This window comes from Artemia franciscana, chromosome 6, assembly GCF_032884065.1.
Source record: "Artemia franciscana chromosome 6, ASM3288406v1, whole genome shotgun sequence".
Lineage (NCBI taxonomy): Eukaryota > Metazoa > Arthropoda > Branchiopoda > Anostraca > Artemiidae > Artemia > Artemia franciscana.
Window position 1 is genome coordinate 36,527,356 of NC_088868.1, and position 4,423 is coordinate 36,531,778.

At 35.4% G+C, this 4,423-nt stretch overlaps 1 protein-coding gene across 3 annotated transcripts in view; it reads right to left on the reverse strand.

Moving 5' to 3' along the window:
• Positions 1–4,062, reverse strand: part of LOC136028371 (microtubule-actin cross-linking factor 1-like) — a 150,957-nt gene extending 146,895 nt beyond the window's left edge. For all 3 annotated transcript variants that reach the window (XR_010617817.1, XR_010617818.1, XM_065706167.1), the window contains exon 1: positions 3,759–4,062. The gene's annotated coding sequence lies outside the window, so the exon portion shown is untranslated. The remainder of the gene's footprint in view (positions 1–3,758) is intronic.
• Between the last annotated feature and the right edge of the window lie 361 nt (positions 4,063–4,423).

The following is a 4,423-nucleotide window of genomic DNA, read 5'->3' on the forward strand; positions in this document are numbered from 1 at the left end:
TGAAGCGCTCAATTGAATGCTGAAATTTCCATCAATAATACCTACTTTCTCCGTTTTTTCTTTTAAAACTCTTTCAAAATCAGGCAAACATGGCCGTATCTTGGGTGTTTAGTGAATTTGAACCACCTCCTATTATCAAGAAATTGCCTGTTTTTCAAGTTTTTTCCCATTCCACCCCCTCGAAAGATTTACGCCCTTACCTAGCTTTTCCTGCCCTTCCCCCTCCAAATGGAAAGAGATTCAATCTCTTTCAACTTAAAAAGGAATAGAACTCACAATTTACGATCGAATGAGAATCCTCCGAAGTTTCTACGACGATGAGATGGAGGTGGGAATAAACAAGGGGCAGCCTTTTCCTACACAGAATAAATTATATGATTTTTGTTTTGGTTTTATGTGGCCTGCTGATGCACATGATATAAATTAATATAAATCAGCGAACCAACAAACGAATCAATTAAATAGCAATCATAACACAGTAGGAGGACGGAAGGGCTGCAGCCAAGCTGTGTGATGTCTGGTGAGGTTTCACAGACGTCCTCTGCACCATTCCTGGCTCTGGAGGTTCCAAGTTCTAAGGTAATACATGCAACGTGAAAGCGATACCTCTATTTGAATTTTTTATCTTAAGAAATGGTTTAAATTTAGTTGAACCAACCTTTAATTTCCTAAAAGTAGACAGAATCTATTTTTTTTAGTTTGTTTTTTTATAGACTATACGCTAGTGAGGGTTAAACTAGTATGCAGAACATAGTCTAGTAAAAAGAAATGCACACAAATATACTTGTTCTGTACTATTGGAAATAATGGTTATTTTTTTTTTTCTCAATGCAAAGCATCAAAAAACATCATAAAAGATCAAAAGTATGAATAATTAATCAAAGTTTCTACCACTAATTTTTGTACTTTGTTAGGGTAAAGTTCGACAGTACTGCTTTTTTTTTTTTTTTTTTTTAGTGACCAACTTGAGTTCCCTGTCATGTCAGTTGTATTCGAGCTTAGGAGGGATCTTTAACTTTAAATCAAATACTATTCTTATCGCTTTTTTCTTTTAACTTCTGCATTCAATAAACTGGCGCAACATGTAATATTCATCGGTAATTACAGGAGAATAGACATTTAATTGTTCCCAAACCGTAAGAAATTTCTTGGTGAAGACCACTCACAAAATAATGACAAGTTCATAGAGAGGTGTAGAGATTAGTAACATTTAATAATCAATTAGTAGCAGTCGGATTCAAATCTATTGTCATTACTTGACAAATGCTGAAATGTCAACTGTGATAATGCTCAAAAATAAGAAAACAACATTCACATTTTAGTTTTCGCTGCAACTGTAAGCAACTAACGAGTCCTTGAGTCCTGCCTGAACTTCCTTGAAGTAATGATTCTGGGAATGTTTCAATTTTTTTATTTCAGTTTTAACAATCTCGTTTTATTGTAAGACTTATCGTATTTATAAATGTACTTTGTTGAGGGTTGATCTTGGATATAGAGCCGAAATATTCATTTACGATTTATAAAATTACACTGTCTTAGATAAATTCCCCATTGCTTTACCTGTTGTTATTTCTATTCAAGTTCGCAATATAAGATTTTCTAACTACTTTAAAAAACAGTTCTTACTTTAAAAATAACCAATATTGTGTATTTTTTATTTTTCTATTTGTATTTTTTAACCAAATCGGGTTAATCGTTGGAAACGACTTTATCAAGTCAAATTATGCAGTTTCCTGACACGCCTACCAATTTTCATCGTCCTAGCACATCCAGAAGCACCGAACTCCCGCCAAAACGCAGGACCCCCCAATCCCCAAAATAGAGCGGATCCAGTCCGTTTACGTCAATCACGTATCTACGACATTTGCTTATTCTACCCACCAACCTTCATCCCAATCTCTCCATTCTAAGCGTTTTCCAGGATTTCCAGCTTCCCCCTCCGACTCCCCCAAATGTCACCAGATCTGGTTGGGATTTAGAATAAGAGCTCAGAGACATGAGTTCCTTCTAGATACCATATTTCATTAAGTTACGGTCACAAGTTAAAAATACCTCAGATTTTTCTAATTTTTCTGAATTAATACCCCCTCCAACTCCCCGAAAGAGAGCGGATTCGGTCCGGTTATGTCAATCACGTATCTAGGACTTGTGCTTATTCTTCCCAACAAGTTTCATCCTGATCTCTCAACTCTAAGCGTTTTCCAAGATTTCCGACCACCCCCCCCCCCCACTCCCCTCAATGACACTGGATCGGGTAAGGATTTAAAATAAGAGATCTGAATAATGAGGTCCTTCTAAATATGAAGTTTCATTAAGATCCGATCGCTCCTTCGTAAATTAAAAATACCTTATTTTTTCTAATTTTTCAGAATTAACCTTCGCCCCAACTTCCCCAAAGAGAGCGGACCATTCCAGTTATGCCAATCACGTATCTGGTATTTGTGCTTATTTCTCCCACCAAGATTCATCCCGATCCCTCCACTCTAAGCGTTTTCCGAGATTTTAGGTTTCCCCATCCAATCCCCCAATGTCACTGGATCAGGCCGGGATTTAAAATAAGAGCTCTGGGACACCATATCCTTTTAATTATCAAATTTCACTAAGGTCCGATCACACGTTCGTAAGTTAAAAATGCATCATTTTTTCTAATTTTTCCAAATTAACCGTCCCCACACTCCCCCCCCCCCCCCAGATGGTCGAATCGGAGAAACGACTATTTCTAATTTAATATGGTCTGGTCCCTAATACACCTGCCAAATTTCATAGTCGTAGCTTATCTGGAGGTGCCTAAATTTGCAAAACAGGGACAGATAGACAGACTGACTGAATTTGCGATCGCTATATGTCACTATAAGTGCCATAAAAACTAAGAAAAACTGTACAGTCATTCAGTTCCCTTTTTCGGCTGAAGCTTCTGTTTGGTTGTTTTAACGATTTTTACACTAGTACAGGCAGGTACGCAAAAACTTTTTTTTGTGACATAAACAATATTTTTGGATTAGTTTAATGAAAATTACTAGACAATCGGAAAAAATCAGGATTCCGTAGAGGGGCAAAGAGCACTCCCTTGCGTACATCCCTGTGCTATTGCTTCATGTAATTCTGTCTCCTTTTTTTAGTTTAAGACAGACCGAGAAAAATAGAGTTAATTTCTTTTTGTGATAAAATTTTGGATTTTTCCAATCGCTATTATAGCCACTTTGAAGTAAAAGCGAATAGTTGTGGGCATGAAATCTAGGCTAACTGTAGAACAAAAACAAGACAGATAGTCCAATTGAGTGAGAGGTAATTCTAGCATTATCCCCCCCCCCCTATTAGGATTATAAATGTTTAAGATGTACGTAAGGGGAAATTTAGTTCCTGTTTCTAAAATACTGCACATTTTCATGAATAGTTTTCAAGCTAGTACATTTTGAAGGATTCGAATCAGCATGAATAATGGATTTTGTTGTTGAATATATTGTAGTCAAAGTTTTATTAGTTTCAGTGTAAATTGGCAAGGGTTGACTTACCAAACTTGTACTTGTCGGATGTACTGCCACATTGATTTGAATAATGTCGTTTTAAATGATACTCTATGCATAGCCTTTTAGTTGAATGTCTAGACACGCAGTTTTTTCGGCGTAAATGAACTTCAAAAGCAAATTTCGGTTTAAGACAGACCAAGAATAATGCGATTTTTCTTATTCACTATTATGGCCACTTCGGCCTAAAAAAATACTCTCGGGAAACGAAGCATTGGATGATCTAAAAAGTACCTTTATATTTTGATAAGTTTGTCGGCTTCATCTTTGCTTTGTGGCAGGTGCATATCTTTGGGCATTTGCTTTTCTAGCCTATCTAGGGTGCTGATAGAGACTTCAAGGCTTCTAAATGTTTGTTCGCTTCATCCTTCATTAAGTCTAACTCTGTTAGGCGATCAGAAAACTTCGTGCCGACAGCGGTGGAACGATTGACAGTGACGTTGAGTTGAGATTGAATTGGACTATCTGTAAAACAAGAAAATATATTGAGTTACACCATGAGAGGACAAAAAGCCAAATTTTAAGTTATATTTTTTAAGCGTCACAAATTTTAAGCGTTATAGTTTACAATATATTCTTTCCAAGAACCTTAAATAAAATTATTATTTTATAAGAGACTATTTCTCATATATATATATATATATATATATATATATATATATATATATATATATATATATATATATATATATATATATATATATATATATATATATATTTCTTAAGATCTATCTTTAGGTTTTGTGAAGTTATTAAATTTTACACAGCACCATATTTTTGTCGGTGTTGCCACGCTGAAAAATGAAAAAGAGATAGCAAAACCAATTAGCTGATTTGACAACACTTTCCGCCAAACACTAAAAAAATTATAACTCTTAAAGACAGCTTCGAAAGGAAAG